The 13,612-nt window shown below is 36.0% G+C and overlaps 1 long non-coding RNA gene across 1 annotated transcript; it reads right to left on the reverse strand.

The window, feature by feature from the left end:
• Positions 1–3,720: 3,720 nt before the first annotated feature.
• Positions 3,721–13,311, reverse strand: LOC140002015 (uncharacterized). Its single transcript, XR_011807864.1, has 3 exons — positions 12,499–13,311; positions 6,326–6,344; positions 3,721–4,854 (listed from the first exon to the last, which is right to left on the reverse strand). It is a non-coding gene; the product is annotated as an uncharacterized lncRNA (long non-coding RNA).
• Positions 13,312–13,612: the final 301 nt, after the last annotated feature.

Genomic DNA, 13,612 nt, shown 5'->3' on the forward strand with positions numbered 1-13,612 from the left:
TTTTTTTTTTTTTCTTTTTATTTTCTTACTCCTCCTGAGTTCTTTGGCACCTTGCTCAAGTGGATGCTTGTCCTTTCCTGTATCTTCCTGCATATTTTTTGTACTCCTTGGAGTCTGCCAGCGTTACCATATCAGGTCTCATAAGGTCATTCATTCTCACCCCCTTCAAAGTCTGCACAAATTAAACAGCCAGCTTTCTATGAACTAATACTTACATTGCTTCCATTCACACTTTCCAGCATATTCTGGTTTGATAAAGAAGATTTCAGGACAGATCTCAATGGTTTGCCTGCCTGAACAGGTTATCTGTTTTTGTTTGTTTGTTTGTTTTGTTTGTTTGTTTTGTTTTTCCTATAACTCCTCTCACAGCAAGATACCACAAGTAAAAAAACATCATCCCACAGGGAACTTCTTTCAAAACAAGGCAGTTGACTTTCACCTTACTGAAAAACCCGTATTGAGGGAGAAATCACAAAAGATGCTTTCTGAGAGAGAAAGAAAAATAAGGTTTGGGTTCATATGTACATCGTTAGCATGTATATACAATACCCCAAACTACTGCAGTAGTCTCTGGTTTTGATGCAATCAGAACAAGCAGAAAACAGATTTTTTTTTTTTTGCTTTCAAAACAGACCAAAGACAAGCAGAAAAATATTCATAGTACTCAAATAAATAAACACATTATTTGTGCTTGTCATATGGACAGATAAAAAGAAGGTACAAAAGCAAGAACACGGGCAAAAGATAAATATAATTATAGTTACCCCTGAAGTATGTTAACCATCTCTTCAAAAGGAACATTTGATTTATTTATTTTTTTCAATTGACAGAGGCAAAGAGAATTGAAGCCCAAGTAAAAGCTGGTCTTCCTAAGGCTGAACTAAAAAATAAAAAATAACTATCAAGAATATGTTTTTACAATCTCAGTAATAATTTTTAATTATTAAACATGGAAAAAATGCAGAATATAAATGTGCTATACAATCAATGCATACATACTGTGAGGGGCACTACACCACAAACAGACTGGGTTCAGATTGTGTAAACAAAGCATCTATAAAATACTGAACATACATCTTTGAGAACTGTACTGCAACAGTATCTTCTTTGAATTCCTACACCCTTGCTCTGGCTGGACCTCTTGCTACTGAAGAAACAATGCTGAAACAACATAAAAGTGTTTTAAAAAGGCAAGATTAAGTTTGCAATAGACACTGCTTCAGATATTCCAGATGTTGTTATAGCTGCTGTAATTGAATGTTTCTAACAGAGAAAGGACTGCCACAAGACACACCACCACTGGAAGAACATACAGTTCAAAATCACCTTACACACCTGTATCTTGGGCTACAGGCTCTCAGATGCACAGCACAGACTACCAGCTCCTATTTCACCAAGGTGTATTATTGCCTCCTGCACAGGTTTTGTTATGATTTTGTTATGAAACAAAAATCAGTAAGAAAAGTATTACATTCATCTGGAGTTTTGGCCAGAAACTGTGAGTGCCCTTTAGTTTAGTTGGAAGAGCTTTACTTTTCTCTATGTTTGGCCACTGATGGTAGGAGAATTGTTCATAGAACATAATTATGCTACGGAGGAAGATTTTTCAAAGAAACCAAAATTTTTATTTATTTTTATTTCATATTTATTTAAATTTTATTTATTTAAATATTTATTTTTATGTCATTCTTTAATTCCCCTAAAATAAAGATTAGATAAATAGAGTACTTGACCTTCCCATATGTCACCTTTAACCAAATCTCAAGCCACAACCAAAACCAGACAAAAGGAATGAACAACAGCATGGCATGGGCTCATAAACACTTTTTCAGAATTTGAATTTGAGGCCAAAATTTAAGTATGCAATATACAGGGACGTGAAAAATAAAACAAAACAAAACAAAACAAAACAAAAAAAAACAATAGAAATAAATAAATAAATAAATAAATAAATAAAGTAATAATAGAAATAAGCCACCAGGCATATGTTAGTAAGTGGTGCTTGGCTTTCCAGTGAAAGAAAAGTTAGTTGTCGGGACTGAAAAATCACATCTAGGCAATGGTTGTCCCAATGGTTGTCCCATGCCACAGCAATTTGGCAAAGTTGGTCACTTCAGGAAAGAAAATCAGGCCAAGAGGCCTTTAACTTAATACACTGCCAATTTAATAAAATGCTCTTTGATTCTTGGATGTTTAAGCTCATGTTCACTGAGCAATAAGTAAACTGGGAACAGTCCTGACCCAAGACATGTGAAACCACCTGTAGTAATGAACAATAGTTCACAATAGAACAAAAGTCTGATCATCACCAAATGATCCACTGCCAGCATGAGTACTGTCCTCATTCCAGAATGGAGTGACCTACCCCTTAAAAAATAAAAAATACTCTAATAAATACTGAGATATAAGAAAACAGCTTATTTGGCTTTGAACAAAATAATAGTTGATTTCCAGAGGTTGACTTTTGGAGTCACTGCTAATAATTTGTGTTCTCAGGACTGCAAAGTTCCTTAGTCATAGTAGAAATTATTATTCACACACTGCCAACCTATCTAATTAAAAATATAGAAGAAAAGGAAGTCTTCTGTGATTTTATTTGGGGTATTTAAAAGGAACTGTACAAAATGTCACCACTGCTAACAACAGCAGATGCCAGGATTCATCTTTCATAGCTCAAAACATCAAGAAATTAGGTCTCTGACTCTAAATTAATCACCTTCAAGTCTCTTCATAATCAGTCCAGGGAAAAAAAAAAAAAATCCAAAAAAAAAAAACAAGCACTGCCCCATCATAATTCATTAGAGTTTAGAGATCTCTTAAGCATTTACATCCTGCAGCTACAAAAAAAGTAAACTTTGGACTGTTGCACTATAATTAATATGTCAGTGCCCAGGCAATAATCTCCATTTTCATCATAATCTGCTGTAATTTCATTTTCTTTTAAATGTTTACTTGACATTTATGGATTTAAAAGGTCATGGCAAGACAAGTGCCTGGGAACGCTTGTTTCCAGGACCAGTCAGAGAATCCCTCCCCACTCTCTTACAATACTTATTGTGAAATTAATATATTACATGCAAGAATAATTCAAAAACTTAAGATAATACTACAGTGGACACCAGACAACTCTGAAAAATCAGAAGAGAGAAGCTGAAAATATACTTGATCAGGCAATACAATTTTTATTTTTTTAAAATTAAACTGACAGTTAACGAAAAGAACAAATAAAATAACTGTCCTCAAAATATGCTAGTTAGCCTTCCTGCCTCAGTTTCTTTAGGCATAAAAGCTTGGGATAATACACTGCATTTTATTAAATATCGGTAAAAGTAAGCATGTGCCTTATATGATCAATATAAAAAGTATTATAAATTCTATAACATAACATTTTCTCACCAACAGTGAAATAAAGATATATTTCTCCTGTCAAGTGATTTATGAATAGGTCTGACCTTAGGTTAGGCAAGAATAGATCATAAACTCCCACCTTCCTATATTCCAGCATCAGACACAAACACTTTATACTTCCCCATAATATAAAAATAATAAAAAAAAGAAATAAATAAAACAAAAACAACTAACAGATTTGAAAGCTCCTATGGCTTTTTCAGTCTGTAAACTGTATACTCCAATCAGTGTATCATTTCAATAATACCCCCATATAAAGTTATTTATACACAGTGTAACATTTCTATATTTAAGGAAGTTGGAAACCAGAAAGTTTACTGAAATCTTCTACATTGATGTGCTTTAGAAGTGAATGAATAATTATTAAATCTTTTCTATTATGGTCTGTTTTTCAGATTTTCAGAAGATATTTAATTCCCTTAGTATTTCCCTTATTGCTACCCCTGGCTGTATATTATGCACTGCAAAATTAAAACGCTTCATCCCACTCACATGTCGATTTTTTCATTTCTGCTACTGCTATTTCTTGAGGCAGAAAAGTACACATGTGAAAGACTACCTGAATCTTGTCACCAGCATTTATCATACTTCATTCCCCTTCCATACAAATACATACACACACATATGTTTGAGGGCTTTACTCCTGACATCTAATACACAGAACCTTATTGACTCATAACTTGAAAAATCAGCCTTGCTTAAGTACATTTGCAGAGAGAACTGGACCTGAGACAATCCACGTATCGACTACATTTCTTCCATAGAAAAAAAAATAATTGTATATTTATGAGATGAGTTTACTCAATGTGGCTGTGTAAGGCTTCCCATATTGGTCAAAATCAGCACCCAATATCATGAAAATCAACGTGGTAGACTGAGAATGATTTTTTTTTTTTTATTCATGACTATCATTATACAATGTAAACTAAGCCTTTTAAAAGCATTCTCTCCTAACAAGTCACTTATTTGACTTAAGCATATATACAACTGGTAATCATGGTCTATAATTATAGAACTTAATTTATCCCCCAATGCCTCCACTTAAAATGTTGATATTAATGTAAAAAACAGAGAAAAAATAATGTTGAAGGAGATGAGGTGACAGAGCAGAAATTGATATATTCTCTTTATAAAATTTCAGCTTATGGATAAGTATCTCACCTTCCCACTTTCTTTGCTTATGTTCACAAAGCAAAACCTTCTGCATGTTGTATTTTCAGCCAAGTAAAATTTTTTCTCTACTGAGCAGCACAAGGTGTTTCCTATGTTAACTATACCCATAAAATTCATTCTCTTTGTTTGCAGAGCTTCCTGTCCAAATTCTTGGACTTGCATGAAAAGTAGTCTTTATTGCTTCAGGTTGCAGCAGACTCTGTCACATTTGTGGATGAAGACATACCAGAGTGCAGGAAACTACTTCTGTTTCTGTTTCCTTGTATGCTGCCCCTGAGAGAAGTGGAACAATAATTAACAACCTGCAGGCATCTGCAAAGCCTTCTGCTTCACTCCTTGCTTATTTCAGCTTCTCAGGAAAGCAATTGGAAGAGGCTGGTCCCAAACCAGCCATTTTCCCCTTTCATTTTCTGCTGCGTGTATGTGCCAGCTAACACCACATCTATTTTGTACTTCAAATCCAGTGTGCACTCACAGTCACTTCTGGTGTTTACTGTCTCCCACACACCACTGGGGAGTATACAAGGAAGAACACGAAATCATCAAAACTTAATTGTGTCTGTTTTACTTATTTTGCTTACTGTAAATCCATCCAGGGATTTAAACACACACATACACACACACACAAAGAAAACTTCAGGACTTTTACAAAAAAATCATCCAAGAATTTCTGGGTTTTCTTCACTTCTGTGTGCAGAAGCAACATGTAGAGAATCATCGTCCCTGTAATTCAAATGAATGTTGGTATTCACTCTTCTTCCTAAAGGATGATATTTCCAGGGTTCATGGGGACAGTAGGTAGGTCTTTGCCTTTCACTGGGTTCCAGTGCAGGGATGGATCGTGAGACTCCCTTACTGGAAACCAAAAGCTATCGAGTTATGTTTCAGGGTTATTTGAAAGTTGAATACTTTCCTGAGGAATTGTTTCTGCAGTGATTGCCAATTTTCTGCTTGAGAGGTTTATGATCAAATAGTTTCTGGCAGGAGCTTTTTGTTGGGTTCTTTCAACTGCTGGCTTTCCGAGGACATTTGTTAGTGAATGTTCAAATTTCTTCTGCCGTTTCTGTTAACATTTACAGAACAAATTTCAGCACCTGCTAGAAGATGTGAGGCACTGATAATACATAGATGGAGAGGATATGGGATCAGCTGTGGCAGGAAATAATAAATGGAGTACTTTGACTATGCAGCAGTAGATAAAGGTATGAACCCAGTAGTAGATGTTAATAATTTAACATTAAATATAAAAGTCTTGATATTTATTTTACACTAACTTCAAAAGGGCTCCTCTGGCTGATAGGAGACATCTGTCCTCAACATGATCCCAGAGCAAGTCCATTTCCAGCACAGTTTACAAGAATTATATGTTGAGGTCATTTTTGAACATCTGAGCATACCTGTTATAAAAACAAATCTAAACTATGATATTTATGCTGAAATGCACTTGTAAAATAAACTAAATCAATTAAAAATGCACATAATTAACTCAGCACACAGCAGGCATAAAAAGCTTGCATACGCTGGGAGAATCAAGATGAACACATTGAATAATCTGATGGGGCAATATGATAATATTAATAACTATTTTATTCCTCTACTATATGCAGCAGAAGGCTGAGTAAATGAGACTCACTTAAGTTAATGGTTTATTTTTATGTCTGGTATTAACAGGCCATTCCTATATCATTTGCATTTACAAGGAAAGTTGTTTTAAAATATATGTACTTAGAAAACTGATACTCACCATGGAGACCTGAGATAAGCTGAAAAAAAAAAAAAAAAAAAAGTAGTTAGCAGTAGTTAGCATTATTCTCTTGAGATAAACCCAGCTGATGAAGTAGGACAGCCATTACAGTGGTAAGCAAGCAACTTTATTCATAGTGGATTCTTCCTTTTGTCATTTTTTTAAATTGGTTTTGGTGTTCTTTCTAATTGAATGTAATGCTTGTGAGAGTTGGGCTGATAGCAATTGAAAATTAAGTCCAATATGCTCCTTCCTAAAATCAGCACAGCACAGCAGAGGCAGAAACTGTGCAGCCTTGACCAGCTAAATGTGCCCTCTGTGTTCCTCTGTTGGGACCTGGGGGAGAAACCATTAGCTTTCCTATTTTCTGTGATGTAGGTATCTTGTTCCAGCAACTGCATTAAAACCATGTATTTACCAAGTAAATATAGTTGTCATTCACTTTCAAAACCAATTATATCTAACCTAGAGATCTATCTCTGAGTCATTTACTATTATTATAATTATCGGCATTACATCTATTATTATCACTCTCCTCAGAGCCAACAGACTACTTTGTGATAGGCTACATACTGTGTGTATATATTTAGAGAAAAAGCACATGGGCCACATTAAAAGACAGGTTCCACAATGAGATCGCAGCTCTAGCATTCTCTGCTGTGGAAACCCATCACACAGGTGAAAGTCCTGAACGACATAGGTGACAGATTAAGCAAGACCATTTAAACAAAGACTCAAGACACAAGCAAATAAAGTTAATTGCCAGCACTCATTTTAAAATAAGGAGTATCATGCAGCATTTTTGGAGCGCCATAAATAGTTATATCTATTTTGTTTGGATCTTTCCCTCTTTCTATTTTCCTTTCTGTTGATGTGCAACCCTAATTTATATTGCATACCGTGCTCCTTCTAGTATGGCAACACCTGACAAGTGGGGAGAGTTGGGTAGATTCAAATGACACCACCTACGTCTGCACACCTCCTCTGTTCTCTTTTGCCTGGTAAGAGTAACCCTACTGACAGCCTCAGTGGGGAGTCTCCTCGGACAGAAAAAAATCGCTATTTGAACTGTTTTCTCACCTGTCCCTTAGCTAATCCCTTTCTTCTTTCCTTCTTCAATGCACACTTTCATCCTCCCTATGCCAATGTTGCCATATAAAGTAGAAACAACTCATTTTATTCACCACCATTCACTCCTTCTTCCTCCTGTTCTGTAGTTTCTCTGCCCACACAGAGATATATGTTAATTTTCTCATAGCCATCACTTACTCAGAAGGTTTAGTTTCTGCTTCTTGTAGGAATCTGTAGTTATTATTTACTGTACAGTTTCCACATCTTGGAGCAGGTGTCTCTTGAGTTGTTCAGAAATAATGATGATAATTACCACTACAACCCTGAAGTGAAAGATGCTCTACCCCTACCTTTGGGGGGCTGGGCTGGCACCCCGCCTCGGCTGGCTTCGTAACTGGTGCTAGTAGCTGGCTTAGAACTGGTGCGGACCAGGGGAATCCGACTATTTAATTAAAAAATTTCTGGGGATTGGACCCGATGATCTTTCAAGGTCCCTTCCAACCCCTACAGTTCTGTGATTCTGTGATTCTGTGATTTCTTACTGCAGTTTACATCTTTGTTATCTGTTGTTTCTAAGTCTCCATTCACAAGTTTTGTCTAAGCCAAACTGGAGACAAAGATAAAGCCAATTAATGAATTGGCATAAATACACTTGCACTTGTAGTGTATCTTTTTTAAGCTGCTTTTTTTTTTTTTTTTTTTTTTTTTTAATGAACCAGAGGGAAGATAACTTGCAAATGCTAAAAGATAATTGGTGATAGGGCAAAGAAGACAGGAGGACACTGAGCTTTTACAGCAGGGGAGCAAACATTCCCTTCCAAATAAAGGCTGAGGCAGTATTTCAGTTAATTCTACTCAACAGTGAAAAATCTGTTCAAAATAAGCCAAACAAGAAGGCACTGGGTCTCAGATGAATATATTTATTACATTCTGTAACCTTCTCAACAAAGCTATCAAGGCTAATAGTAGCATTAATAGGAGAATGCAAATCAAAAGCAATCCCTGGAGTAATTTATATCCAGTCAGCATAAGGGAATGCAAGCTGGTCTCTGAAAATTAACACTTTGTCAGACAGGAATAACGATGAGAGAAACTCAGTTAAAACATATATACCAAGACACTTTACCTTTTTTTTCTTTTTCTTTTCTTTGCTTTTCTTTGTGTTTTTTTTTTTTTTCTTTTTTTCTTTTTTTTTCTTTTTTTACTCATTTCCTGTTACAGTCCTACAGCTTTAATAAATGAACAAGTCAAAGGTCAGTCCCTGCTAATTGGGATATAGACACTTGCAGGTCTGACTGCTGTAGAGAGTCACTAATTCTAAATTACCGCTTTTGAACTTGATGTTGGGAGTCATGGTTACAGCACCACACATGGATCACAAAATTTCAGAGGAGTGCACCTATGAAATCTTGTAATGCACATATCGCTATGTGTGTGTGTGGGGGGGAATTGTACACTGTACTGCATATATGCTAATTTTTTCATAGTTGGATTGACATTATGCCACTACTCATGGGAACAAGAAAAAGTTTCTTAATGGCAGTGATCTTCTAATAAAATAAAACAGATATGTATATTCTGTTCATTCTGAACATAGAGGTGACTATCTTAAAATTAATTGTTGCCAAATGATATTTTCTTTTTGAATTAGAAGAATTTATTTAAAGCATTATGTGAAATGGGTACTATGCTGCCATTATTTGAAAAAGAAACAAAACCAAAAACATTTCATTTCCATTATAATGAAGTATTCACACTTAAGGACTGGGACAAGGTTAGTAGCACACTGCAAAACTGAGCCCATAATCTCTGACATAAACATCCCTGTGTCACGACATATTGCAACTTATGTTTTTGGAGATTGCCAATCTTTTTTACTTCTGTATTTCCACTTGCATTCTGTAAGTTAAAACCCTCCTTGCTTCCCTTTAGAGAGCTGAACCAAGTAACTTTTTATGTACAAGCTTGATTATTAGTATCATTATCATTAGTATCACCGCTGAAAATGTATACTTTCAAGATGGCCATGTGGAGATACCACAGATGCATTTATCTTCCATGTATATGCAAAATATGTATATACACTATATACTAGGGACACTAAACCATGTCCTTAAGCATTACGTCCAACCTCTCCTTAACAACCCCAGGGACAGTGACTCTTTTGGATTCCCAGACAACTGAGCACTAGATTCTGCCATGTGAAACAGAATTAAAGCCTGGACATGAGCAGGGATATTCCCACAGAAGATGATGTCATCAATGGCCCGGTAATTTCTTAAAATTTTCGCAGTGGACCTCAGAACCTCATTTGTGCCTGAGGAGGTCTGCTAAAGGAGTCATTGACCCTTTCCTGAAGCCATTCTGGTGCTACACAAAGGTAGCCTGGGACAACTGCTTCAAGCCGTTAGCTGGTGCTAACATCACAAATGGTTATCATAGAATATGAGTTGGAAGGGACCCACAAGGATCATCATGTTCACACCATGTGTCTGAGAGCATTGTCCAAACTTTTCTTAACTCCAGCAGGCTCAGTGCCGTGACCACTTCCTTGGGGAGCATGTTCCAGTGCTTGAACAGCCTCTTGGTGAAGAATGTTTTCCTGATATCCTGTCTGAACTTCCTCTGTCACAGCTTCAAGCCATTACTAATCAGGTTTTACCCAGGTTCTTTAGGTTGTCTCTCAAGTCCATATTATACAGATACCAAAAGTTATAAGTTCTTTTCTGCAAACTTATTTAGCTAGCATTCTCTTTAATCCTTAACAGTGTTATTCATACATCAACTCTATTATTTCATACTGTGTATTTCAGAAAGGATCTGACTTGTTTGAAAGTGTTGCAGAACTGAGAGCAATTGGGCATTTTACTTCAGGTAATCAGAACTCAGAGACAGCAAACTTTTTAGGCTATATAGCAACATATTTTCTGTGTTTTTATTTAGTGCCAATATAGAATATAGAGAATAAGAACTTTGATCTGAAATTATTTTCTACAATTGTGTGCAGTTCTGGGCTTCCCAGTACAAGAGAGACATAGAATTCTAGAGAAGGTCCAACATAGAGCCACAAAGATTATTAAAGGATTGGAGCATCTGTCTTATGAGGAAAGACTAAGCGAGCTGGGCCTGTTTAGACTAGAGAAAAGGAGATTGAGAGGGGATCTTACCCACCTCTACAAATACCTGAGAGGACAATGTAAAGAGAATGGGGCCAAACCCTTCTCAGTGGTGGTCAGTGATAGGACAAGGGGTAATGGATATAAAATGAACCACAGAAGATTTCATAGCCATATGAGGAAGAAATCCTTCATGTTTTGGGTGACAGAGAACTGGAACAGGCTTCCCAGAGAGGTTGTGGAGTCTCCTTCTTTGGAGATATTTAAAACCAGTCTGGATGTAACTCTGTATCATGCTCTAGGTGACCCTGATTGGGCAGGGAGGTTGGACTAGATGATCTCTGGAGGTCCCTTCCAACCTCAGCCATTCTATCATTCCATTAAATTCATATTCACCTTAAAATGCCTCATATTGTCTTACACTATTCATTTCAGTACATACTATCTGGGCATATTTAAAGCAGATCTTGAAGCAACATCCTTACACTACCATGTAATATTGTCCAAGCAATATGTTTCTCTGTCCTTACTGGGTCCTGACATTTTAAATTGGATTTTGGGTGTCCAAAATCTACATTTCAAGTAGGAAGGATTTGTAGAAATATCAGAAATATTCAGGAATACAGAAAAGAATTATATTGACAATTCTTCCACTGAATTTGACGGGAATCACTGAGTTCTGAGATATGGAGAACAGGTTTCCAGACTATAACAAATAAAGCTCTTTAAGAAGATGAATATTTACAATTAGAATGATCATTTACATTAGTAAGGATGATAAGGATTTTACAATAGGTATAGGCCTCTAGCAATCATACACTATTGTGTTAGACATGATGTAAACTAGAATTAATGTTCAAGTCAGATATATCTACACTGCAAATTAAAGAGACAATGGAATGACACTGAGCTGAACATACTTGAATTTTTGAAGTACATTATAAGTTACAAGCATGTCTCTACAGAATGAAGAAGAGGCATTGATATTCAGATAGTGGTTTTGACTCCAAGACCATCCAGCCAAATAAGATGGCAGTAAGGAACTGACAAGAAGCTGACCTTATAACAGAGAGTGTTTTACTCATATTGAATCTCATTTAGTGACATGACAAGCTAGACTGAGGCAATTTCAAAAAGCACAGCATGTAGGAGGGAAAGCAGAGGAAGGGGTGGATGAGTATGGTGGATGTTGTGAAGTTCCTCACTGGGCAAAAATAAAGAGAAAAAAAAGAAAAAAGAAAGAAGAGAAAAGAAGAAAGGAGAAAGAAAGAGAAAGAAGAAGGAGAAGGAGGAGGAGGAGGAAGAGGAGGAGGAGAAAGAAAGAAAGAGAAAGAGAAAGAGAAAGAGAAAGAGAAAGAGAAAGAGAAAGAGAAAGAGAAAGAGAAAGAGAAAGAGAAAGAGAAAGAAAGAAAAGAAAAAGAAAAAGAAAAAGAAAAAGAAAAAGAAAAAGAAAAAGAAAAAGAAAAAGAAAAAGAAAAAGAAAAAGAAAAAGAAAAAGAAAAAGAAAAAGAAAAAGAAAAAGAAAAAGAAAAAGAAAAAATGTAGATGCAAAACACCTAACAAGCACTAATCTCCCCAGTGATGCTCATATGTTCAGAAAGGTGCTAAGCCTTCACACGCTTCCCAGTTTCCAGATGAGCAGACAGTGCTAACAGATTGGTTCTCTTTCCTCTATATGTCTGTCAAACACAGTCTTGCCTAACCTCTGAAGCTGTAATCATGGCCAAAGCTGAAGGTTTCTTGGTCTTTTAGGATGTTATCCCCTGTAGGCTGGATACAAAATGTTTCAATTCAGTACAGACCAGGTTCAAAAGACTTCAAACCATAAGGAAAGACAATAGAGAGAAAATGGAAAAATAATGAAGCATTTATAGTGCCAAGCTGAAAGAGCAGGAATGAGCAAAAAGCATGGACATGCTTTTGAAAGACTGTGATATAAACACACAAGTCCAAGTACAACACTGCCTTGCCAACAGACCTACTCACCAAAATGTGCTGTGAAGACCTGTGAAGGTATGAATCCTGTTTGTGACTGTATGATTCAGTGAGTAGATGAATTTTTAAGATGCCCCTGTCAGGCAGAAAAAACAATACCAAACAAGGTTGAGCAAGAAAAACACCTAAAGGAAAAGTACACAGTGCGGGTTAATAAGATTACTGAATGGCTTAAGGTTAAGTATGTATCTAGCTTAGTTTTTCATCAGTCATCTGATGCACCAGAAAGTCTGGTGTTTGCATTTCATTTTCAAAATTTTGACTTTGTTGCATTTAAACCAGCTCTAATTTGTGCAAACATTTACTTAATACCTACCGTAAATTGTGAAACAAGGAGTACTTGCAAGGCAGTTAAAATGGAGCTCCTTCTCTCTAGGGATGCCATTACTTCTGTAAACATGGATTCTGCCTCTCACAGTATGTGGAAAATATGCCAGAGAAATATAGTTAAATGCTAGATTTACCCTCTGGTGACTTTCTCCTGCATATTGTAGGAATAATAGCAGCCACCAAGGAAAATAGAAGAGGTACTAAAATATTTATGTCACTTATAGAGCAGGAATGAAACCTGGCAGCAATTTTGTTGCATTATTCTGTTAAACAAGAGACAACCAGAAGTGCTCCATCATTTTTGGCTACACATGCTGTATTAGATAGCTGGTATCAGATGTGCAGCACCACTGTAGTCCTCATATTGCAATACCACTGTAGTCTCATATTTGTCTGTATTCCATTCACACCTTTATTTGCTTATGGCACAACTTGCTCAAAATTTTCAGTTTGATGTAAATTTTCCATATTTCACTTTCTCTACATTTAAGAGTAGACAAAAACAAATCAGTCATTTGGGAAGAAGGGAATGAGAAATTTCAAATGTTGTGAAAAACTATATTAAAAATATTGAATACTTATAAACGTTTGATCAGATTTTAAAACAAAACTGAAAAACTGAAAGTTAGACCTTGAAGTGAACTTACAATGTTTTAAAGCTTCATTTATATGCATGTTGCTTACCTCCTAACCCCTTGTGTCTAGTTGTGGGACTGGGACTTTCTTTTCCGTATATATCTTTTTTTTTCTTTTTTTTTTGCCATAGTGTCTAACT

The sequence above is a fragment of the Anas platyrhynchos genome, chromosome 3 (genome assembly GCF_047663525.1).
Source record: "Anas platyrhynchos isolate ZD024472 breed Pekin duck chromosome 3, IASCAAS_PekinDuck_T2T, whole genome shotgun sequence".
Lineage (NCBI taxonomy): Eukaryota > Metazoa > Chordata > Aves > Anseriformes > Anatidae > Anas > Anas platyrhynchos.